The 27,352-nt window shown below is 36.5% G+C and overlaps 1 long non-coding RNA gene across 1 annotated transcript; it reads right to left on the bottom strand.

The window, feature by feature from the left end:
• Positions 1 to 593: 593 nt before the first annotated feature.
• On the bottom strand, positions 594 to 22,041 carry LOC125264850. Its single transcript, XR_007184142.1, has 3 exons — positions 21,974 to 22,041; positions 21,426 to 21,531; positions 594 to 1,214 (listed from the first exon to the last, which is right to left on the bottom strand). It is a non-coding gene; the product is annotated as an uncharacterized LOC125264850 (long non-coding RNA).
• Between the last annotated feature and the right edge of the window lie 5,311 nt (positions 22,042 to 27,352).

The raw sequence follows: 27,352 nt of genomic DNA, 5'->3' as shown, positions 1-27,352 counted from the left end.
TGAATGCTGTCTTTGCTATTGTTCTTTTGCACATGCAGGTCAGTTATGTTCATACTCGAATCTGATATTGGCCACATTTAAAAAGTATTGTGAACAGCCAGAGCAATAAATCAGAATTGAGCACTAAAGCTTGCAGTGTTAATGTATCATAATAATTGATAAAAATATAAAATATTATTTTGAAAGAAATGAAAACTTTTTTTCAGCATGGATGCATTAAACTGATCAAAAGTGACAGTAAAGACATTTATAATGTTACAAAAGATTTTTTATATTTTTATATTGTGCTTTTGACCTTTCTATTCATCAAAAATGTTGCAGTTTTCACAAAAATATAAAAAGCAGCAGCACAATACATTGCACTGATAATACAAAGTGTTTCTTGAGCAACAGATTAGCATTAGAATGATTTCTGAAGGAACATGTGACACTGAAGGAATAACTAAAGCTAAAAATTCAGCTTTTCAATCAAAGGAATACATTACATTTTACATTTTAAAATAGAAAACAGTTATTTCGATATTTTAATAATATTTCACAATATTACTGTTTTACTGTGTTTTTGATCAAATAAATGCAGCCTTGGTGAGCATAAGAGACTTCTTTTTTTCTTTTCAAAAACAAACAAAAAATCTGACCAAAACTTTGTACAGTACATTTTTTTTTCTTATGCGGCCTATGCTCAGTAGGCAATCACACCACAGCTATTTTTAAACATTTTATTAACTGACAAAGGTTGACAGAAACGAGCAACGTACGACGCATACTCCTAGAAAGTGATTTTCAATCATGTCTTTCATAACCAAACTGTGCATGAACCTAAGTCTTTGCATTCCAAACAAAACTCTATTTGTAAGGTTATTTTTCATCTAAAAGATGCAAACAACATTCCTGTTAAACTTTTCATTTTCAATGTTGTGACTTAAATGGTTTGCTGACACATCAGTAGTATCCAGAAGTTAAGAGAGCCTGTAGGAGAGGAGAGGAGTGTGATAAAGTGTGTTTATAGGGACCATCAGTGCCACTCAGGAGCGAGCCCACCTGTAGTCTGCAAGTCATTATGCTGGGGTCACGGGATATCCTCCATGTAAACGCACACTCACTTCACTTCAAATTGGGTGTAAAGATCCCATTTCCTCATTCGCAAACTGAAACACCTGTCCAGGGACGGGATATGACATCGCCTACCATCCATTACAGTATGTCCCAACTACCTGTAGATGAAAATGTTGAAAAAGAAGAACCACATATTTAGATTATGTACCTATAAGAAAATTTAAGTTGTACAGTATATAAAAAGATTTAATGCAAATTGCTCCCTTTATTTACATTTAAAATGTTAAATATACACTACTGTTAAATGTTTAGGGTCAGTTTTAGTGTTTTGTTTTGTTTTTTTGCTTGTTTGTTTTTTGTCTCTTTGATTCACCAAGACTGCATTTATTTGATCAAAAATACAGTAATATCAGTAATATTTTGAAATATTCAGTGTATCATAATAGTGTCACATAAATCTTTTTAATTTAATGTGTTCATACTGAATAAAAGTATTCATTTCTTTCAAATAAATAAATAAAAATCATACTGACCCCAAACTTTTGAACAGTAGTGTAAATGTTATGAAAAAAAAATGCTTGTCTTTAAATATTGATTAAAGAGGCTTAATTGGCATGGCAAAAAAGCTTTACATTGCCATGGTATTGGTAATATTAAAATACAGACATACACATTTAAACATAATTTAAAAAAAAAAAGTTTAATAAGAAATAATAAGAATTGACCACATCACATGAATACTCATTTACTCATGACCAACACAATAAAAAAATCTGAATACGCCACAAAAACGTGCCTTTCTGATAGCTGTAAGAGCTTCACAATAGTTAAAAAAAAAAACTAAATCCTAATCATGTAAATACATTTTTTTCCCACCATTATTTGCTTGAATAATATATATACAATATACACAATTGCACACTGCCATTACTAGTACTTTATGGTAGAAAACCTGCTCAGTTTTTATACAGTACACAACAGATGCCAGAATATGACAGAGCTCTTACAGAACTTCATTTTACATGTAACTTGCTTTGCTTTGATCACTTCCAGAAAATGGACATGCTTTAATTTCCAACAATAAAATCTGCAATGCATTTTTAAAAATTGCCTATTAATGACACTGAGAAAGATGTATAAACAGAGACTCATTTTATTCTGCGCCACACCTCAGCTAACCCTGAAATAACTTACAACCCAAGGCCTGTTTGACACCACAGACCTCACAATACCCCTTCACCTGACATGCTTCTCTGCACTAAATCACAGGAGCTGCTGTGACCGCTGACATGCTAGATATGGCCTGCAGTCACAGCATTCAATCAGCCCGTTCCACTGCGATAGAGCTCCGTCCAGCGCCCTGTGTTTCTCCAGCAGAAGAGCAATGCGAAACAGACAGCACGTCCACACATATGGATAAAGAGATCAACCTGGACATATAAAGAATGATGGGAACTTTTTTATGGATCTAGATATACTTAAACAGTGCATTGCACAAAAATTAACTTAGTATTATATTATATAAAAACACTTAAAGAATCTGCATATGTCTATACTTTTCTGATAAATATTATCAGTGCAAGATGCAGCAGTGATTTTGTTTTGTGTGTTTGTTTTAGTGGTGAATTGAGAAAGTGCCTTGTGTTTGGACCACATAACTACAAAAAAAACAAAAAAACAAAAAAAAACTTTTTGATAATTAGATGATTAGAAAGTTCAAAAGAACATTATTATAAATAGAAATAGAAAATTTGTATCATTAAATGTCTTTACTACCACATTTGAATAAATTTATTGCATACTTGCTAAATAAAAGTATTTCATTAAAAAAAAAAAAAAAAAAAAAAAAAACAAACACTGAGCCCAGCTTCTGAACAGTAGTGTATAACAAACACAGGTTACTGCAAAAGCCAGCTGACACAACCATGCACCTGCACAGCCCATTATGTACAGTATTTATGCCAAACAGGTGTTTTTACAGCAGGTGTTTTCCCAGAAAGCAGCAATCAGTCTTAATGGTATCCTTTAGGCAGGCCATGACGAATTAACAAGAAATCATACACAGAAACTAAGAAATGTACTAATATAGATATAAAACATGCTGCTCACCTGCTAACAAACCAGCCCAGAACTGCCAAACAGAATAAACATGCTAAGTCATTCATACAATCACGCAGCCAAACAAACACAGACGTGAGCAGCTCGTGATTGATCAGTCTCTGGATCGCAAGCGTAGCCACACACACATCCAGCAGTTCTGGAATGTCTGATAAAATGATATTAATTCCACACATTAATGAGATTAATGAATTTCAATAGTGGGAAGACAAGAGAAGTACGTTTTCTTTTTGTCTGGACCTGAAATAATAACACAAAGGCAATTACTGCGCATCCATCAATCTGCAGCGGACAGTCTAATTATCTCTCCATTTCTGAAGCACTTGCAGTCCTACAGCACTCATTTGTATTCTCTGATATGTTATTTTTTCATTAATAGTGGGAAGCATTAGGGCTGTGCAGATGAGTACAGTGGGACTCAGATGTTTCAGAATCATGATGGAGTTTTTCACCACTCCACTCTGAGAGTTGCCGAATTCTGATGATTGATGATGATGTCACCATGTGAGAAATGGCCGTCCCTGCAGCTATGGATAAGTCATTGTTTTCCTGCTACAGGAAATAAAGCCATATCTACCACCTAGAATCAGGCTTATAATTCCTCAACCAGGAGTCTTCATTTACATCTTGAGAAATAAATTGTTTTTGTACATGGACCAGAACTTCTAGAAAGTTGCACTTTCTACACAGGTCACAATACATCATCTTTTGAAACTCTTGCCTCTTAAAATGACACACTGCACTGTAAAATAGTTGGTTTAACCTAAAATTAAGGCAACCACGTTGCTTGCTTACTAACAATTTGAGTAAATGCAAAGAAAGAGAATGGTTTAATCAATATCATCATGAATAACATAAGTTGATTTGACAACAGAAAAAAAGGTTTTGATAACAAATCATGAAAATCTTTTTTTTTTTTTTTTTTTACAATGTGGTCAGGCCAAATAATCAGTTGATAACCATGCTCGCTTGTAGGGCTGGATGATTAATCAAAACCAAAATTCAGAATCTCTAACCGAGGTAATTTCCCTATGTAGATTATTTCGCTTTTTAAATCCTGTTTAATACTTGCTCAATTAAAATACATTTTCTCTTTGTCCAAATGACATGAAACTTTGTACAGTTGTTAACACTTTCTAGATCTACAAAGAAAAAAAAAAAATGGAGTGATATCTTGTTTTTATGTTAGTGTAAAAAAAAGGGTCACACTCAGGGTCTTCGGGGTCTGCACAGACCCCAGACAACAAAATGTAAATTTGTAACAAAATAATTGTTTTTTTAAAAACAAATGTAATTTTACTCTGTTTATTAATGTTTTTACTTCATATTTGTGCAGTTTTTGGAGGATTTGTCATATCTTTTAAATTTATATAAAATAAATAAATATTTTTTTTATACAAAAACAGCTTATTATGTAAAATTCACTTTATAAAAGACCCACATTTCTAACTTTCATTCATGGGGATAACAAGGATAATTTGACATGGTTTAGTGTAAGATTTTTGCCCACCTTTTGGAAAATGCAGTTTTAAAAGTAAAAAAAATCACTTTTACCAGTAGACGGCTGCAGAGCTCCACTATTTCCTATGTGCTATTTGACTGACGGAAAGACATCTTTTCACAAGTATTTTTCAGTTGGATTTATATCTAAATATTATGAAATCACAATTATGACAATAAAAATGACTTTTTGTCAAAGTTTAGCATTTTTTTGTACTGAAAAAAATAAGTTTTTCAAAAATGTTGATTTTGAGGATGAATATTGTCCATTTTCTAAGTGGAGTCTCATCATAGTGTAACAATATTGAAAAACTGATTTTTTTTTCATTACAAAAAATACTAAACTTTGACAAAAAGTAGGCTTTATTGTTATAATTGTGATTTCAGAATATTTAGATATGAATCCAACTGAAAAAAACTTATGAAAAGATGTCTTTCAGTCAGTCAAATAACACATAGCAAATAGTGGAGCTCTGCAGCCATCTACTGGTAAAAATGATAGTTTTTTTTACTTTTATAACTGCATTTTCCAAAAGATGGGCAAAAATCTTACACTAAACCATGTCAAATTATCCATGTTATCCCCGTGAATGAAATTTAGAAATGTGGGTCTTTTATAAAGTGAATTTTACATAAATAGCTGTTTTTGTACAAAAACCTATTTACAAAAATATTTTTCCATTTATTTATATAAATTTAATAAATATGATAAATCCTCCAAAAACTGCACAAACATGGAGTAAAAACATTAATAAACAGAATAAAATTACATTTGTTTAAAAAATTTTTAGTATTTTGTTACAAAATTGCATTTTGTTGCCTGGGGTCTGTGGAGACCCCGAAGACCCTGAGTGTACTTCCCATACGAAGACCGCGCAAGGGTTAAAAACATACTACCGCGTGTGTAGCCACGTGACTCTGCCCCGTCCAGTCAGTGGCATAAAAGCAACATGGAGGTGAATGCCGGTTCAACGCATAGTGATGGCGCGCGAGCGGTGAGCCTTGCGTCTTCACTAAACTTTGTCAGTTGTATTTGTTTTAGGGTTTACCATTTTGGACATTCAAGCAATTTTAGACGATTGGATGTATATTATTCCGAGCTACCGTGCTCGTGCAGCTGTGACACAAAAACACATACACACAGTAGCTGCTCAAACCGTGAAGATCGCGTGCGCAGAGAGGAACGCAGGAACTAGTTGTCAGCGCTGTCCTGTGATTTATCACTTAATTCGCTTAGAAACTCAAAACATAGCATATATTTTTCTACTTTTGAAGGAACTATTTACAACCCACAGCTTCACAATTAATAGAGAGATGGTATGACTAATTTACACACGCAATTGCTCTCATGACTTACTGGTACTGTGCTGATTTATCTTTATCTGATTTACAACGAGCAGAAATCTGTAAGAAATGTTACGAACCATAGATAAAATAACTGCTGAAAGTGAGCTGTTATGTCTGATCACTCTTTCAAAAGAAAAAAAATATCCCACTTTTAATAGTCAATCAAATTTACAGTATAAACCTTGTCAGTGAACTATGAGGGCAAAAACAAAAAACAAAAAACAAAAAAAAACAAACAGAAACAAAATAATCGTTCATTAATCGTAATCGAGGTAAAATGTTCAATTAATCGAGGTTTTGATTTTAGGCCATAATCGTCCGGCCCTACTTGCTTGGTTGATTAACAGAAGTGTTTACCTGCCAGCTTTGTCAGTTCTAAATTCTACTAACAATTTTATCAGTGGATTGTAAACAATTTTGGTTCTCAATTTCTTTTGTAAAATGACAATGTAAAATAAGTTTGTGTAAGTTGTGTAAAATATGTTACTTTAGCATTGGTCTTAAAAGGTAGGTTACAGTTTTATTAATTAATTATTAATAAGTTGCAAATCTGCATTAAATTATTTTGGGAAAAAAAAAAAAAAAAAAAAAACTATATCCATTGGCAAACAATCTCTTAGTAAAATGACAAAATTCAGAAGTGAAACACATCCTGTTACTGAAACACAACAAAAATGCCATTTTGTCTTATGGCCCTTGACCATACTAAAATCTCACCCATTTAACAGATTGTCCCTCCTCTTCCTTTTATTGGTTCTTTGCATAGACAGCTGCAAAAATAGCCTCCAAAACCATAAACTCACTTCCCTAAAACAAACACGGACATGCTGCGGGGGAATTCTGCAACAATTATAATAAAGAGGACATTTTTCCCTTGCTGCACCATTTCACTTCAGGCTAATTGAGTGCTGAGTGAGAAGGTACTTCCTGGTTCACTCTTACAAATGAGGAGGAAAATTTGGTGATTTTATTCTCCTCAGTGGCCCACTGTCCAAGTATGAACACATACCTAAAGGCTTGAACAATTCTGTCAGCTTTGATTTATAATGGCCTACTGATCCTCACATGAATTCTTTTGGTTTGTGGCAACTGTAAGCAGGGATCACAGTCTGAGCATTTACTTAGGAAACACAATCTGGCAAATATCCCAAGTGCCAATTATAGCTAAATATGCTTTTCATTTTTCATTACCATGTTTGTGGAACATAATGCGCAAAGCCGCATCACATGAGTCCAATTGAGTTTCCATTCCAGCAGCGAGAGGATAATAAATAAATATTTCCAAGCCATTAGGGGTTGGACGAGCTCCATACAAGGGACGAGACAGCGTTATGATGTGTATAGTGTTTCAATAGAGGGTTGTCCTCAGGGCACAGACAGTCAGTCTGATAAACACTGTACGTGAACATCTCGGCTTTCCATTAAAGGTTGCAGAAGTCGACGTGCAAGTGTGCGGCAGACGCGTGTTTTACGACGGAGCCCGGCAGCGCAGACAGGTTAACTGTAATATCCAGAGTGGTTTAAACTTTAATTTCAATAAACTCATTACAATCACAGCCTGCCTGGTTCCCCTTGCATGTTCCCTGGTTTCAAAAGCCTAACGGCCCCCTCATAAATAGCCATTACTTTTCATAAACATCATCAAAGTTATTTATTGAGCAGAAGAGTTATTTATTGAGTGGGTAGAGGACACACACACACATATACACAACATGTTCTCAGCTTTCTTCTCAGTGAAGAAGCCATATGTATTTCATCTTGGGCAAAAAAAAAAAAAAAGCTAGAAGGCAATCAAGTACAAAAGAAAGATGGAGGAGGGAAGAACAGACGCACGTAGAGCAAGTTCTTACTCAGAGGGCAGAGCACTGTCATTCACATATTATAATGTTACTTTCCTAAATGAATAGGAGCCAAGCACTGAAATTTACAAAAACAGTTTGTCATCTAACACTGAGGAGATCGATTGTGTGTCACTGTCAAAACCAAGCAGCCCATCATCATTAAGTCACTCCTGATTGAAGCCATTCTCCTTCAGACAGGCCCATCCATTATATTCACACATAATCCACAACTCATCTCTCTATCCACAGGCTCCAACCCCCCTGGCCCCTGAGGACCCGAGTCCAGCAGTGAGAGCGGGGCCTCTGGTGTTTGACTAGAAGACCTCTCTACCACAACGAGCCATATGTGTCATCAAGTGGTCAAAACAGATGCAGGGTTAAACCCCCAACCCAAGTCTGTACAGACTTTTGACATCTTAACACTTTGGTCTATGTGACTTTGCAGACTGTATTATATTGTGCCAGATTGTGTATTGCATCGTAAAAAGGAAGGGCAGTAATTAAATAAAACAATATAAGTTTATTGTTCCTTAACTGCAATCGTTACCAAAGAGGTTTATTGACACAAAATGTTAAAATTCCCAAATAACGAAAAGAGTGAAAATCTACACTTACTGGTGAAACATGTCAAACTACTGAAAAAAAAAAAAAAAAATTCTAAAATGTATTTGAGCCTGTCTTGAAATATGTGAGTATTTTCATGTTGGCCACCTTGGCCTGTTTACCGTTTCAACAATAAAAAAAAAAAGCATCTTGCTCAGCTTTGTGCAGTAATAAAATGTTGGGTTTGTGTGGTTTCTATTGTGTCTATTCATTGAGTTATTTCCTCAGCTCACTGACGTATTACCCAACAGCTCAATCCATCTGCTTTGGGGCGATTTCCTCTCTCACCGGATATCTGAATGGATCACACAATAATCTCTCCTGCCCTCAAACCATACGCACAATGATTATTTTGTCTTCAAACATCTCTGACAGGAAAAATTAGTAATCATCATGGTGAGAGCAGGTGTTTTTCTTTCCCTGCTTTTCTTTTCTTTCCCTTTTTTCCCTCCCCAGAGCACCAACACAGATGCTTGTGTACAAGGCCAGTATTGATTTTTAAACCATTTGACGCGAGCTGAATAAGATGGGAGAGAGGGGAGGCTTTAGCCATGAGCTTTTTTATCAATCAACGTGTCAAAGCTGCTACTAAATTCGATTCTTATTTATCAGAATTGCCCGGTCGGACAGAGCGCCACGCACAACAGTCACAAATCTTCACGCAAACTATACAATAACTCATGGTCCTAATCCAACGCAACACTACTTCATCGCGGGTGCCAAGATGATTGACTTAAAAACAAATCCAGCATTATTGCCATGTTCTAATATGATGTGATCTGGACTCAATCAAATAAGTAATGATCTTCAACTGCAATGTAAGACCAGGTAAACGGGTTAAAACAATTATGACCGGGTCAAAAACAGGGTTTAGAATTTATTAGCAATATTAAATCACATGTAAACGGAATAGTTTGTTCCTGCTGTCTGTCTGGGAGGCATTCAAGTAACACATTTACTGAGAAACAGCAACACACAAATTGTAAACATGTTCGTGTCAAAAATTTGAAGCCCAAAGGTCAGGACTAAGCTGTAATTTGCCCACAATGCAGGCTGATGAACAGGGAAGCATTAGTTTCCATCTGATCATACGTGCCTGATTACCTTGTGTACCAATCAATTTCTGAGTGAGTTAAAACACCAGCACCAAACAAAGGACATAGATGGAGGATAGTAAATAAAGCTGGAGTCTAAAACACATGAATCACAGTGTTATTACATTCCCACACCTCTCTTAACAGGTATTGATCATGGAGTGTGCTTGAAATATAGGTTGCATTGTTAAAAGACAGCACGGGTGAGATTTGATAGAGGGAAGAGTGCGATCAAAGGCAATAAAAACAAAGGCCTAAGTGCTAACGCACACACAAAGGAAACCTAGAGAAAGTTTCACATATAATAATATACTCTTAGAGACAAGTAACTAATTATGAGGTCAGCTCTTTGAGATTTATCATGGTACCATTTTTTTTTTTTTTCTTTTAAAGGAGAGGCTCGATTTTTCCATTTTAACATAAAAAAGGTGAATTAGATTAACATTTGAAATTCTCTTTACCTCTAATGGAAAATAGTAATACCTGTTTGGACTGGTCGACAAAATGTCATAAATCATTTCAAGCCAAGCAAAGATTCAGCAGATTTAAGATGAATAGCACCTTCCTTCATGAAAATGTATCTTCAGAAGTGATAGAGCTAAAATCTCCCTCAAGCTACTAAAATGTAAAAAATGGATCAACAGGGGAAAAAACGCCAAAATTATGAATGAAATGTCACATCCAAATGCATTGGTGAAATGAGGGCGATCAATCTAAGACGCTTATGACGATGAACAGAGAGGAGAATAGAATTGAACCTGTGTGTTTTGACAGCTTTGATTGGATTAAACACTCGCTAATGGGATCATTTTTCAAGGGAAAAGGTATTCCTTAAAAACAGGGCAATCAATTATTATGAATTATACATAGCTTGAGTCAAAGTCAACCATCATTAAAACATCTCATTATCATTTTCTCTCAGAACTGAGAAAGAGAAAAAGAGAATGTGAAAGATATATATATTTTATTTTATATGAACATTTTATATTTACACCCCTAGAGAGTGTGTGTGTGTGTGTGTGTGTGTGTGTGTGTGTGTGTGTGTGTGTGTGTGTGTGTGTGTGTGTGTGTGTGTGTGCATGCATGTAAAATATATTTAAGTGATATATATTTACACACACAGGTACATATAAAATCAGTAACACTTTACAAGGTTCATTAGTTAAACATTAGATAATGTATTAACTATTATGAACTAAACATAAGCAATACATTTGTTACTGTATTTACTAATATTCGTTAACATTAGTTAAAGAAAATACAGTTGTTCATTGTTTGTTCATGTTAGTTCACAGTGCATTAACTAATGTTAACAAGATTTTAATTGTGTTAGTAAATGTTGAAATTAACATTAACAAAGATTAATAATTGCTATATAAGTTCAGTTCATTATAGTTCATGTTAACTAATGTAGTTAAATAATGTTAGCTAATGAACTTTATTGTAAAGTGTTAACATAAAATCTAAATAAATACTGTAAAAAAAAAAAGAAAAAAAAAAAAAGGAAATGGAGATGTGTTTATTATTCTAACCTGCAATGTCTTTGTATTAATGTGAAGATAGCAGAGGTTGGTAGTGCCTGTGTTATTGTGATCTGGCTATGTGTGTCATTTTGAATATTTTCCGCTGACTGATGCATTAGTGTCAGGATTTTCCAGTTCCATCCTTCATCGAACAGACCTGCGTGCACATTTCTGTGGGTGTATATGCACGTATCAGACATTCGTGCCGGTGTGTGTCAACACAACACCAAACACTTAACCATGACATCATTTGACTAGGGGTTATTGATGGTGTTTTTTTTTAGAGGGTCAAAGTGGTCTTGTTTTCTTTGCACATCTCCTATGCTGCTCCTAGACTGTGAGCTTCTCCCATGCCTCCATTAGGCTGATGGATGTGGAAGGCATGCAGGCCAGAGAGAAGGGAGATGGTCGACTGGTTTTAAAACAAAGGGAACCCACAGCACTGATTGGAAGGTTATGGGCAAAGGCTGGCTTTTACAATGGAAGATGTTGTAAGGGAGGTTGTTGCTTAAAAAGATACCACACACACACACTGCATAACAGTCTGAAATCACACAACATGAAAAGATGTAGATAACACCACTTCAACACACACACACACGCACACATCCTTGTATATGTGGTTTACGGGGACTCTCCATAGACTTAATGGTTTTTAAACTGTACAAACTGTATATTCTATTATTCTATCCCCCTACACTAACCCTACCCCTAAACATACCCATCACAGAAAACTGTCTGCATTTTTTGAATTTCAATAATACTAAAAAAAAAAAAAAAAAACACCATTTAGTATGTTTTTTAAGCCATTTGGTTTACGAGGACACAGGCAGTCTCCTCATAAGCCATGTCTACATTGTAATACCCATGTCATACACATTTGTGTCCTCATAAACCATGTATACAAGAACACACACACACAAATTCAGAATGGACATAATTGATAACATAAATGGAAAAAACTAATCAAAACAGATTGATATAGTACAGATAAGTATTTAAAAATTACATTTAATTAAATTTCTTGGCATTATTAAACAAAGTAGCCACTGACAAGAAGAATTTCATGACTAGTGGGGTTAAATTCTGAGGTGGTATCTATTTCACATTCCATCAAGGCCAAGTAGGTCATTTCAGTAATAATATTATGAAAATTAGAAGTCTTAATAAAATGTTGAAAATTGAGGACAAACACAAACATACTGTACAGTAAGAGATATGCATGGCATTTCTAAGTTACTTTACAAAGCTGAAGTTTGATACAGATTTCCTGAAATTCCAAGGGCAATAATTCTCCTGAGGTATAAAGAAATCTTAATAGAATCCTAGATGACAGTACTGCCATTGATACTTGATTCTGATTGGTTATTAAGTGTCAGTGAACGCAATGCAAATGGCAAAGGTCTTGATCTGGGGGTGGGGGTAATGGGCAATGGGCAATAAGCAAGAGGTTTTGTAGTTATTCCTGGTCATGTTCTCGATGGCCTTGTGAGTTACAATACGCAGACCTTTTTATTCCAGACACACTCTCTCCCTGCCCAAAAGCATCCACCAAGCATGACCATAACGCATAAAACACTGCTGCCTGGCTCCGCTGCTCGGCCATTATAACTGCCATTAGAGAGCAGGCCTCACAGAGAGCATCAGAGAGAGGCTCATTGATTCAACTGCTTAGTCCAAATCACGCACTGAAATGACCCGAATAATTCACGACACGCATCTCAACGCGCACTAGCAAATTGGCGTATTAGCACTACGTTGTGTGTGGGGCAGTTTTGGAAAATCTGTGCTGCTGTAAATATCATGATTTAAAATAGCCCAAACATGCATGGTTGATGATAGCTTAAATAAAGTGTTTTTTATTTTTGACGTGCAGAACAGGTAAAAGTGCCAGATTCTCACGGCGAATTCCAAATGTTGTGTTTGCGCCCCTGAAGGGCAATATGGAAAGGGGACGGTGCTGTTAGGGTTGTTCAAAGTCAACAACTGAATCCTCGCACAAAAGTGGCCATATGATGGACCTGAGGTAAGTTATTTAAGATCTTTTAAGATGAGATTCCTAATTGAGGATAGTGCTATAAGTGCTATAAGAGTCACGCCACCTTCACAAAGCGAGATGCTTCTTTCCAGTGAGAGAAGGGCTGAGACCTTTTTCTTTCTCTCTTTCCAATTCTTTTTCTCCCACCCTTATTTTTTTTTTTTTCTCTTGCCTTGTTGAATTCAATACAGGTCCACTTTAATTAATTAGCCCTAAATAAATAATGTGGGAGCAGCCTATTTAGAGGTTTTTATTCTCCAGACATAAAAGTCATTAATTATAACACTCGGCGCAAGAGAGTCTGATAAGAGACACTAAGTGCTACTTCAACTCCAGGCAGCACATGTCCACCTGAATATCAAATTCAGAATAAAGCACGACAACACAAACAATGACAAACAGCTGCAGGAATCACTTAAGTCATACTCTCATATCATTCTTTGTGTCTGTGTGTCAAAAATCAATGTTAAAATGTTGTTGGAAGGGAATAATGGAAACGGATCGGGAGTCGGCAGTCAGAATCACTCTTGTTTGTTTGTGAGAGGCTGAGGAGACAGGTGAGATTTGCCCTTATTACCAATGTCAGAGATTCGATTAGGCAGCAGGAAAGCAAATGATCCCAATGAACTTGTGATTAATCCGGCTAAGGTCTATTCACTAATGTAGCAGAATGCATTAAAGGCATAAGCTAATGGGGACAGGACATCAATTCAGATACAAATGAACCGCATTTACATCGGGCGCTTATTGACTGCTGTAACAAAACGAATTACAAAAGGTAATCTACTTATGAACCGCCGTATGGATGAAGCATGATTTCCTCCATATCTGTGCTTCCACTCAGAATCAGGGCAGGATTTGCCTTTAGAAACGATTCACTTTGTCGATGCTTGTTGACTGACAAGACTGAAGCTGAAATACACAAAAAGATCAGTAAGGTGTACACTGTGAGCCCAGAATGTTTTCTAATGCAGGTATCAAGTTGAAAATAACAGTTACTGACCATCCGATAAACACCTGTTGTGTAGGGCTGGGCGGTATGATCGTTATAAATCGGTATAAAATGTCTATCGTTACAGATTTTGCTATATCGTGTATATAGCAGTATGTAAAAATGTAGCACTATTGACACTTCGGAGTGATGAAATGCATGGATGAGAATATAAAGAGCAGGACGTGCTTGATGTTCAAAAGAGTTATAAGTGCAATAGAGTGGTGCAGGTATGACATCATTTTGTAGGCCAAAATGCGTAAATGCGTTATCACTTCCGGTTCTATCATGCCGAAGTCAATGGGTTTCTTGAATACTTAAATGGCAGAAATAAGGTCTGTGCTGAACGCAAGCCCAAGACACTTCCACGGTTTATTGTACGGCATAAAATACATCAGTATTACCCAACTGGTGATTTTTTTAAGCTGCTACATGTCTTGAGAAAGACGGTTGCTAACAAGTGGCTAAATGGGACTACAGAGGCAGTCAGGGAAATGAAATGTCTCGTTCTTATAATTGTGCACTTACAAACTATTCTAAATCAGACTTCCTGGGAAAATCTTTATATAAAAACTGAAAGTTGTCGGAAGCTTAGTGGTGGTGATGTTGAACTCGTGGGATCATGGTGTAGTTCATTTATAGCCTACCTTTAGTTTTTCACTTCTGGTAACTGCATATATGCTTGAAATTCATAAAAGTTGTGTTCATCTGTGAAAATTATCTTGTTGGACAAAACGTGTATCATAAACCGTTGTTGATCACAGAGCTTGTTTTTTTGTGATAATCCAAAAGCCTATGGACAAATCCTATTGGGTTTTTGTCGAGAGAACCAGTTTGATATTAAGTGCCGATTGGCCTACAAAGTGACGTCATACCTGCACCACTCTATATATATCCTGAAAAGTAACATGGTGCAGTGCTCGTGTTGACTGGCATACTGCCATGGTCAGAAAGATGCCTCTCTCAGAAGGCGATCGCGAATATTGTGCTCAATGTTAAAAATTGTAAGCACAATAAGCAATGAACACAGTGTGACAATGTAAATGTGTGCACAAAAGGCTGCGTCTCTCAGCATGCGAACACAAATTCAGTTCTCTTTCAAGTCTTATTGTGCTTGACTGGTCGAATACACACAATTATGTCAAAATGCCCATCGTGTGTAGTAGTATTCATGTAAACACAGTTATGTCTCAAATGAAAGTAAACCATTGGGTGTAAACTGGATGTGTATCAGTATAATGCATCTGTGCATTTGGTCTTAAAGTGACAGCAGCCTAATATATACCGGCCTGCTGCTCTGTGTCATTAATATGAATCAAACAAAAGAAAAAAAAATAACTCGCTGCTCTTGACTGAATAACTTTAATAACAATGCATATATATTTAATTCATACAGTGAAGACAATGCAATATTTTATTTTTACATTTGATTATTAAATTTCTGTATGAATTCTATGTTAAATACAAAAAAAAAAAATGTTATATTGCATTGTATAAATAACTATATTGTGATATATATCGTTATTGTGAAATAAAATTACACATTTCATAAAATAAGAATTTGGTCATATTTGGTCACCCACCCCTACTGTAGATAACATAACTAACATAAGAAACTAAAAAGACACAGATTTCTTACAAACTAATCACAGTGAGACAGTGACGAGTTATTTGGTTCTTTCCTTGTGCATTCAATTTGAAGTCTCTTATGCTAAGTAAGGTTGCATTTATTTGATCAAAAATACAGTAAAAACAGTAATACTGTGAAATATTACAATTTTAAATAACTTTTCTATTTTAATACATTTTAAAATGTAATTTATTAATTTGATGGCAAAGCTGAATTGCCAGCAGCCATTACTCCAGTTTTCAGTGTCACATGATCCTTTAGTAATCATTCTGATATGCTGATTTGGTGCTCAGGACACATTTCTTATTATCATCAATGTTGAAAACAGTTGTGCAGCTTATTATTTTGTGGGTGAACAGAAAGTTCAAAAGAACATTTATATGAAATATAAATCTTTTATAACATTATGTCTCTACTGTTTCTACTTTTGATCAATTTAATACATAATTGCTGAATAAAAGTATTATATCCTTAAAAAAAAATCTTTCTGAACTTAAACTTTTGAACAAATATATTCTTCGATTGCAATATAAATTGCTTTGGATAAACATCTACCAAAATGCATTAATATAAATGTAATATCTACAAGCTGACATTATTCAAGTTAATCATGTGTGGAATACCAAATATTCCATCTTAGTTTAAATTCGACATGTCAAATTTCAAACTTCGTTATTTTTGAGTTTGTGTAAGGTCATCTGTTGAAATGGGGTCTTTTTTTTTTTTTTTTTTTTTACCTCTGCAGCTCTCAAATATTGTACAACAAAAAAAAAAAAAAAAAAGAAAAAAAAAAGATACATTTATGACAAGCCTTTCTTGAACTGTCGTGTGTAATCTGTCTGAGAACGCATTTTTAGTTCTCTCTCTCAAAATGTCATTTCAGCCATCAGTCCATACTGCCAGCGGCCCAGATCTCACGAGATCATCTCTGCTATGCCACTACATCCCAGACACTGTCTCTGGCACTGCTACCTCTTTTCCGGATGCCTACCTTCTGACACTTCCACTCCTGGATAAAAGAAAGTGCTTTAATCCTCGCTTTGTTCTGCTGCACAGACGGACATAAAAGAGCTCTCGGGTGGATTGCTCTCCTTCGAGTCCCCTGGCAGTGGGACGGTCCGGAGAAGACGGTCTTATCAATAATACCATGCTCTTAACGCGGGGGCTTAGTGCACGGGAAATATTCCACAAACCGACAGGAATCTATCCTGCCTCTCTTTCCCAAGGTCCCTCTGGTAATGACACTTTTGCGAGCCTGTCTAATACCACCTAGTAAGTGATTATTTTTTTTTTTTTTGGGAATGGCAAGAGGGAGAATGGGAAGGAGACTAAAAACGAAGTAAGAGAGCACGGTTCTATTTGATGTTTCGATCGGGGATTGATCTATGTGGAGAAGCAGGGATGGAGAAAAGGGGATTATTGGCTTGCTGAGATGCGTTAGATGTAGGGGATCTGTGAGAAGTGTTGCAAAGAACTGCTGTTTCCACACAGATTCTGAACTGCTCATGAACTCTTCACCAAAAACACCTGTGTCCTTCTCAATGGGCATTTAAGTCCACTGGCTGAGATTTGTTTCCCACACACACATAAATTACATATACGTATGCACACAGGCACATCAGTGAGGAACACGTGATCAATGTAAAGGTGACCAGATGTCCTTGATCCATTGAAGCACAACATGATCTTTAGATCATCTTAGATCATGAGATGATCCAAAACTTGTGTACTGCTGTCAATAATGAAATGACAAACATTAAGAAATCCTCAAAACTCAAATACATTTTCAATTGTCAAGGGTAGTTTTTGTATGTTATGTGATTAACTTTTGATTTTATTCTCCTAAATGTACATTTTTATGAGTATTATTAAACATTTGTTTCAATATTTAAAAAATATATATTTTTCACATATATGTACATTTAATTTTCCATCAAATATTATGTATTCTTCACAAACTTGAAAGAAAATAACAAACTTGAAATAATTATTTCATAATTATAAAGCAAACTCAGAAAAAAAAAAGCTGTAAGTACATGAACCCTTTTGCCAGACATCACAAGTGATTCTTGCCATTTTGACAAAACCGTATAGTTTTACCTATACCTATACCTTATAGCTGACAATCAGAATTCACAAATGTCATAGAAAACAAAATGAGTAACAAATGCAACATACAGTGACAATGTTCTATCAGCTGACCCCAAACTCTCAAACAATGGCCCTGGGCCAGCGGGCCGACTCATTGTTGAGCCCTGAGTTCTCAACATTTAATTTAAAATGTTATGCTAATAATATATTTTACCACAGAAAAAAATAAGTTTTTCATACTTAAAGGGTTAGTTCACCCAAAAATGAAAGTTACGTCATTAATTACTCACCCTCATGTCGTTTTTAAAGGCCAATTCACACCGCACTGACAAACACCAACAAACAACAACAAACGGCAACAAACAAGTTGGCCATTGGATTTAGAATTCTATGAGAAAAAACTGTCATGTTCACACCATAGACATTGTAATAAACACTAGACGCCCCATTGGCCGCTGGACCGTACGTCAACGGCGCCGCCATGTTGTGCGTGGCAACGTTCCCATAACGCTCATAACTGGAATTGAGAAAAATGCCTGCTTCGTGTGCTGCTTAGGGCTGTACAAATCGCTGCTCAATTGAAAACCGGTCTCGGGGAATAACCTTTCACAGGTAAGACTGAACATTTGTTTCTGGTTGTATTTGGTCATTATATAATTGATAGTAGTTGGCCACTGGAGTCAGTCAGACTAGCTATCGATGTCACTAGTTAGCTGTGAACGTTGAGACGTGAGTTTACATGATTTCTAATATAGTTTTAGCTTATGTTATTTTATAAACTAAAGTTTAAATATGCATCTCTATTTTATTAAAACCTACTTTTATGACAAGTACTCGTTATGGCTAGGTGACTGATATTTTGTTAATCTTTTGTTAACCCTTACTGTAACGTTAGTCAGTTGGCTAGCTTTTCACACATTTAAGGTTTCACAAAGACAACGAGTTGAGGAGACAGTGGGAAGTACAGTAGCTAGAAGGGAAGTTTCCTAACTCATCTACATTTTTTAAAAGTTTGCCATTAAATGGTGATTTGTTTATATTTTTATTTCTTTTTCAGGCCATTGCAACCAGGGCTACACAAGCCTCAAGGAAAGCTGAGGAGAGCCTGTCAGTGGACTGTTCTCACCATTTCCAAGAGACTGATGGAAAATATATAGTCTTTTGTTGTTATTAATAATAATAATAATAATAATATTATACCAATAGTATATTATTATTGTACTAGTCACTATTTAATTTACTATTTTTATTATTGTCTATATTATTCTGCAATTGATATTACATTGCATTTGCGATTATTATTATTATACCAATACTATTATTATCAATCTATTATATTTATGATTTTATATTATTGTCTATATTCTGTAAATGATACTACATATTCTATTGCTATTATTATAGTAGTATTATACTATATGCTATTATCAATATATTATATTATATTATTGTACTTATACTATTTTATAAATGTTCTATTCATTACTATTTTATTTGCTGTATACTGTTTGTTTATTGACAATATTACATACTTTATTATTGACTATATTATTATATTATATACTACATAAACTATTTCTTATAGTGTATAACAAACTATTTACTATTCTCAATTTCTTTATTTGCATTGCACTGTAGTTGTACCATATCATATGTATTACCATAAAGGATCCATCAGTTATCTTTGTTGTTGTGTGTTTTTGGAGTATCTATCTGTATCATTTTAGTGCTATAAAAATACAGAAAGCAGCCTGTGTGATTTGTATTTGATGATTTGTTTAATTTTATCAATGGTGGTCAATTCTAAGCTCAAGAAAAGCTAAAATTGTGTTAAAGACAGAAAATCCCTTTTTTTACAATAAGAAAACTTTATTTAATTTAATGTGGAAATTAAATTATATCTCAGTATGGGCGTTTTCATAATTTTTATGCAAGAATAAAGCAGTCAAATACATGACAAGCCTGAGCTTTGACTATTTCTTATTAAAATAAATATCTAACTATGGAGATCTTAAAGGTGCCCTTGATTCAAAAATTTAATTCACCTTGGCATAGTCAAATAACAAGAGTTCAGTACATGGAAAAGACATACAGTGAGTCTCAAACCCCATCGTTTCCTCCTTCTTATATAAATCTCATTTGTTTAAACGACCTCCGAAGAACAGGCGAATCTCAACATAACACCAACTGTTACGTAACAGTCAGGGTGTACGCCCCGATATTTGCATAATGCCAGCCCATGATGTTCCCAACATTATAAAAGGCATTAGACAAGGGCAGCCAGTTAGCGTCTGGAGCTGCACACAGCCGAATCATCAGACTAGGTAAGCAAGAACAACAGCGAAAAATGGCAGATGGAGCAATAATAACTGACATAATCCATGATAGCATGATAATTTTACTGATATTTGTAAATTGTCTTTCTAAAAGTTTCGTTAGCATGTTGCTAATGTACTGTTAAATGAGGTTAAAGTTACCATCGTTTCTTACTGTATTCACGGAGACAAGAGCCGTCGCTATTTTCATTTTTTAAACACTTGCAGTCTGTATAATGCATAAACACAACTTCATTCTTTATAAATCTCTCCAACAGTGTAGCATTAGCCGTTAGCCACAGAGCATACAGCCTCAAACTCATACAGAATCAAACGTAAACATCCAAATAAATACTTTACTCACATAATTCGAAGCATGCATGCAGCATGCATGACGAACATCTTGTAAAGATCCATTTGAGGGTTATATTAGCTGTGTGAACTTTGTAAATGCGCTGTAATATAGTTGACAGCTGGTGTGGCAGGGAGCATGCGATTTAAGGGGGCGGCGCAGAGTGTAAATCAGTGCATTGTTAATGATGCCCCAAAATAGGCAGTTAAAAAAATTAATTTAAAAAAATATTTTGAGCTGAAACTTCACAGACACATTCAGGAGACACCTTAGACTTATATTACATCTTGTGAAAGAACGTTCTTGGGCACCTTTAAGTAACTAGAACTTTTTGTACACCACGCACATTTTAAACCACTGAAATTGGTTGATAAATGTGAACGTTATTTTTGTTTTTATCCAGAAAAACCGCAGCTCGTCCGCTTAGCCTACTTGTGTTTGTTAGCAGCGCAGTCTTGCCCCGCACAATATGGCGGACTTGTTGACGTATCGCAGCAACAGTCCAAAGCGGCCAATAGGGCGTCTAGTGTTTATTATATGTCTATGGTTCACACTGCCCCAACAAACACTGACAAACGAGTCACAATTCAGGGCGTCTAGTGTTTATTAAATGTCTATGTTTCACACTGCCCCAACAAACACCGACAAACGAGTCACAATTCACACAGCAGCAGAATACGGTTGTCAGTCATGTATTTGAGTCCTTGATACGGTTGCGTTCACACGCAGTACGGTAATTTACGGGTGTGACAACTGCATTCTATAACCGAACTCACACCTGTAAATTTTCAGGACTCACAACCGCATTCTCGGAATATTCGCGCTGTGTGAATGGAACCGCACTGGACAACTAGTTAATTGTCTGTCACATCATACAGTGCGAGAGAGACGGTGTTTTTTGTGTGGTTTCACGTTTGCTAACTTACTGCGACAGAGATGTGAGCTGTGCGTCGTCGTAAGGTGTTAAGGTGATGATACACGGGGCAACTTTTTGAGCAATGTTGCTGGGCAATGTTGCCATCGACGGGCAACCTGATGAGACACAGGGCAACTAATTAGGGCAACAGACAGTTGGCAGCAACTAATCAGAGTGGAGCAAATCTATTGCCAACTCAATAAATACTTTATTATAAACACTTGTTAGGCACTTTATTTCAACTTTTCAAATATTTTCTTCATTTTTATTAAAAGTAAATGCCTTTCCAATCTGATTTGTGACAGGAAAAGGGAGAAGAGCGAGTTCCGCAAAAGGCGGATTCGAAACCCGCGTCGATCGCATCAAAAGCTATTCAAGTGTATAACGCCCTACAGCCTACGCTACTACAGCCGTTAAACAGACTCGTCTTTTTAGTATTTAACTGAAATCATTCAATGGCTTAATTGCAGCATACACACATTACTTCGGACAGTTTTTGGCATTTTAAGCAATATATGAGGTAAATTTCATGTTTTGGGTTGACGCATGACAACTTACGAGCGTAAAAAGATATAAGTTCACACTCTTTTTCTCCGCTCCCCTGCCGCTGAGAGGCCGCCATCTTGTTTGAATTTTTTCTGAAATCTCAGAACCGGTCACGTGATCGCCTGCTAACATTCTGATTGGAGGATCTCAAAAAATTGCCCACGACCGATCTAACGTATCCAGATATTTGTTGCTCATTCTCAGTGGGAAAGTGCCCAAGCAACGTTGCTCGGCAACATTGCTCAAAAAGTTGCCCCGTGTATCATATCATCACCTTTAGATCCAGTCACTGTTCTCCATCGGAGTGTCATGTCAGTTTTGTGACATATGCAAAGGACGTGACACGCGTGTGCAGCGGTTAAAGACTCTGGCTAGTGCGTGTTTACATGCTGCTGTTGGTTAATGACGTTTTGATGGATGAACCTGCGGTTCAGTTAGTCTTTTGTCATGTGAAAAGTGATCATACTTTTCAGTTTTATGGACGTCGCCATCTTTAATATTACGTTGGTCACTGATGTTATGGTTACTAGTAAGAGAATACCGGCTTGACTCTCATTGCACGTTCATACAGGCAGTGTTCCAAACGTTACTGAAAGTTGCTGTGTGAACGAGACATTTAGAGACTCACACCTGTTAAGTAAATGCGGTTGTCAATCCCAAAACATGACTGTGTGAACGTGACCAATGAATCCGAAGCGCTGTAGCCATCGATCTGATCGCAACCTATTGCGTTGCGGTTGGTATATACCGGTTTTTAAACTTTTTTAGCGCGACCCTTTTATTGACGCGACCCGTAGGCCTATACAACCATGTAGTTAAACAAGCCAAAACGAATTTAAAACGAAAGTGAAGGTGAACATGCGTTGCTCTCATGGTGGTTATACTCTCTCTTTCGGTGAAGTGGAGCAAGTGCTCTTGCTGAATGGCACGGATTGCACTACGGACTACTTTACCTTTTATATGTTTTTTAACTGTATTTTATTTTTTATAATGAACAAGCTACAATGTCACATCTCCACTGCTTTGTTGTGTGTGTGTGAGGCGCGGGTGCAATCAAACAGCTGTCTTTGCAGGGGGCTTGCCTCATCGTCATGGCAACGGTTCGTGGCCAGGTCAGATTACGTCAGTTTGTTGGAAAACTGTTCACACTGCTCAGACATTCCACGGCTGCGTGAGGTACCTTCATGCACAAATGCTGCCGTACAAGTCATTCTCTTATAAGATAGCGAGGCAGCAAGACAGCTACCTAGGTTTTCGGACGCAGCCCACGACTAGTGATGGGAAGTTCGGTTCTTTTCCGCGAACCGGTTCTTTCGGACAGTTCGTTTCAATAAACCGATTGAAAAAAACGGTTCACTGGTTCTTTTACACTCGACGTAATGACGTTATAAAGTGAATAAATTAGTCTTCATCAGCGCAGAAACCATGATCCTCTTACTATACATAATCTATTACGATTTATTTGTAATTAAATAAACTTACGTTTCGCCAGATTGGCCCCTCATTCGAGTGGGTCCCTCTCAGTTGTCCTAGTTCGGTTCAGACGCCGGTGGGGTGACAGTCATTACTGTTCTGTAGCTTTACACGCTGAATCACGCATGCGCAGTATCATCAGCTCATCGGTTCTCAAATCGAAAGAAGCAGTTCTCGGTTGTGAAGGCTAGTCTATGGGCTACACACATCCGAAAACTCGAGAACGAGATTGAGATTCGAGAACCGCGAAAGCGATTCATAAGGAGTCGCTTGTTTGCTTTCGCTGTAGTTTGATTACGTCATTTTTTATCTTTATATCACCTTGTTTAGAAAGTAAATAAGCTGTCCATGGATTATTTATGAAACAAATAGGCTAAATGTTTAGTTTGATAGTTTTACAGTTAATTGTTTGCTATATTTAAAAAAAAAACAAAAAACAAAACATGAAAGCACAACTGCACAACTTTAACTGTATGCTTTAACTATGCTTTTTAAATAATATAGAAAACGAAATTTGTAGAACTATTTCAAAATATATAGCCTATATAGTAGGCTATATATTTTGTATGCTATTAATCTGTTATGGTGTATTTGGAAAAGCACAATAAACTTTTTGTATTTTGAATTAAGTCATTAACATATTTCCAGTATGTTTTATATTATCACACCGATGTTCAACAGAACTTGACTAACATACTTTTCGTTCTCTTGAAAAGTTACACGCATGCGCAGTATCATCAGCTCAAATCGGACATGTCTGAAAGCATCGGTTCTCGGTTGTGTACCGGGGATCCGAAAACCGTTGCAACCGATTCTTGACTCGAGAACGAGAACGGTGACAGGCCGCGTTGTGTGCCGTGTACGTTCGTTCGTGTCCGCCGCGCATGCGCACTCAGTATATCAGCTGCTCTGCTGCTCGTGCTCATCATCATCAGTTCTCTCACAGCAGGTTAAGTCAGTGTACTGTTGGAGTAACTGAATAACACCGGGATGTTGGTTTATTTCGAGTCAGAGGGAGTGTCAGGCACTTCAAAAAGTGAGTAACTTTAGTAATTTGTGGATTAGTGTTTGCTTACTGGAGATGCAAACTGTTTCGAACGATTCAGTCCGATTTGGTGAACTGGTTAGACCGGTTCACTAAAAAGAACCGGTTCAAAAGAATGACTAGTTCGCGAACCGGACATCACTACTGCCAAAGTGCGCACACAGAAAGATGCCTCTCTCAGAAGGCGATCGCGAATAGCGTGCTCGATGTTAAAAAGCGTTAAGCACAATAAGCAGTGAAAAAGAACTCACTCAATGCAGTGCACGCGCTGTCTGACACAGTGTAAACGCATGCACAGAAAGCTGCGTCTCCGCATGCGATCACAAATTTAGTTCTATTTCAAGTGTCATGTGCTTGAATGGTCAAATACACACGATGTCATCAAAATGCCCATCGTGTGTAGTATTCATGTAAACACCCTGTTATGTCTCAAGAGAGCCATGTTAGTTTGCGCCGCACAGAGAATCGGAATTCATCCACTTCTCCCAAAATATATGAAAGTACGTGAGTCGGTGAACTGAGGAAGAATAGAGTAAACTTTAAAGTTACTTACACAATGTCTATCTGATATGAATGAAACGTGTCTAATTATAATGGAAAGGATTGTTATTGCCGCTTCTATAGACAACAATGTGTATTTTACAAACAACATAAACATATTGTTTTGCTAGTACTCATGTATTTAAATATCTGAAACCTAAAATAAACATTGGTGGTTCAACCTTATGTTATGAAGTGACAAAAATACTTTTTGTGCGCCAAAAACAAAATAATGACTTTGGCAGTTTGATAAACGCTTCGAACCACTGATTCGAAACAAAAGATTCGTAAAGCTTCAAGAAGCAGTGTTTCGAAATTGCCCATCACTAGAAATTGTTGAATAAAGTCATTTTTTGGGGGGTTTTTTTGGCACACAAAAGTATTCTCGTTGCTTTATAATATTAAGGTTTAACCACTGTAGTAACATGAACAGTTAAATATGTCTTTAGTAGCTTTCTGGGCATTGAAAGTGTTAATTATCTAGCTGTCAATGCAGGCCTCACTGAGCCAACGGATTTTATCAAAAATATCTTAATTTGTGTTCTGAAGATGAATGAAGGTCTTACAGGTGTGGACAAAATTTTAATTTTCGGGTGAACTAACCCTTTAACACTTTGTAATGCCCTGCGGAAACCCTGACAATTGCTCACAGACTTTTTTGACCTCACATACAGAGAATGCACCCTCTCAATAACAAGTCTTCTTTAATCAAGAACTGTGCAAATAAAGCTTTGAAAACATTGTGTACAGCGTGCTGATATAGGTGACACCTCAAATCAGAAGCGACTATAGTAAAATAACACCACAATGCCTTTTACTTTCTTTTTTGGCACGAGAGAAAATTCACCGAGCATGCCAGCAGGAAGCCAGACATCTGCTTTCAAATGAACATGCTCCACACACAGGGAGGGTGAGATGAGTGTCGTGTTCTCAAATAGGGAAGATAGAGTGATTTGTGTGTATGTGTTTATGTGTGTGTGAAGGAGATAGAGCGAGGTGGAGGGTGTCTGGGAGGTTGTGGGGTGTTAGCAGAGCTGCGATGTTGCCAGTCACAGTGAGGGGGTAGTGTGTGTGTGTGTGTGTGTGTGTGCGTGTGTGTGTGAACTGTAATGGATAATGTAAAAGCAGATGGGTATCTCCTGGGAGACAGAGAGAAATTCAGATGGTCCTATTGCTTCTTATTTATGTGTTTCCTGAGACACACACACAGACACACAAACACTTATACGCAGCCTCTAACCATATGATGGATCATTATAGAGTGCATTGCATAAACACCAATATGTTTTAAAACTGGATGGCAAAACTTAAAAACCACAAAGGGAGAGAGTGAGGGTAATAACTCAAGGCTTGCTGACAGGACGTGGACCCCATAGCCATGCTAATATGAATAAACCTTGTTACAGCCAATCCGGTCACTCTATTAACTGGTAAGCTAGAACAGACTGAAGAGAGTGACTGGCATGTAAAAGAGAACAGAAGTCAAGAAAGGTGTGTTCCTATTATATCAGTTCATAGTAACCAATATACATAAAACTAACAATATTACAAAATTGTGTGTTAAAAGCATATGAAAATTTATCGGGATAGTTCAAAAATAAAAAAATCTGTCATCATTTATTCACCCCATTTGTTTGCAACTTTCTTCGGGAAAGATATTTTGAAGGATGTTTCAGATTGTTCATACAGTGAAAGTCAGTGGGGTAGAAAACATTTTTTAAAATATATTATTTTGTTTCTGTGAAATGCAAGACAAAGTCATAGAGATTTGGAACGACATGACGGTGAGTGAATGAAAAAAAAAAAAAAAAGTTTCATTTTTGGGTAAACGATCCCTTTAAGAGCAGTGATGGGTGTGATTTAACAAATCATTATGAATATAAAAAAATACAGGCCAACACAAACAAAACTGACCAACACAATCACAACCAGTAATCCTACTACAGCTCTAATCGTTGCACAATGCATTTATTTCTGTTGTGGTAGCTTTTTCTGTACACTATTACCATAATTGTTCCCTTTTGTTAATGATTGGCAATTGCATGCAAAGGCCAAGGGGTGTAAGGGGTCAGCGTTCAACAGGCACACACACACTCACTCACACCCACGCACCGGCAATGAAAGTGGTTAGTGGTTATTCTGACTCTTTGACCTGTTCAACCTCAGCAGGGTTAATTCTGTCTCCATGGACACAGACAGATTGGGTAATATGGAGCCCTCTCAATCCAGCAGGTTATCTCCATTAATAACACACACACAGAGACATAGTAATTGGTGTAGTAATGTGGGAGCACTGAAGTGAGGACCATCTATTGGATCCAAGATTACATACT

This window comes from Megalobrama amblycephala, linkage group LG3 (genome assembly GCF_018812025.1).
Source record: "Megalobrama amblycephala isolate DHTTF-2021 linkage group LG3, ASM1881202v1, whole genome shotgun sequence".
NCBI lineage: Eukaryota > Metazoa > Chordata > Actinopteri > Cypriniformes > Xenocyprididae > Megalobrama > Megalobrama amblycephala.
Note: the sequence above shows the minus strand (reverse complement) of the source record. Positions and strands in the feature narration are given on the sequence as shown.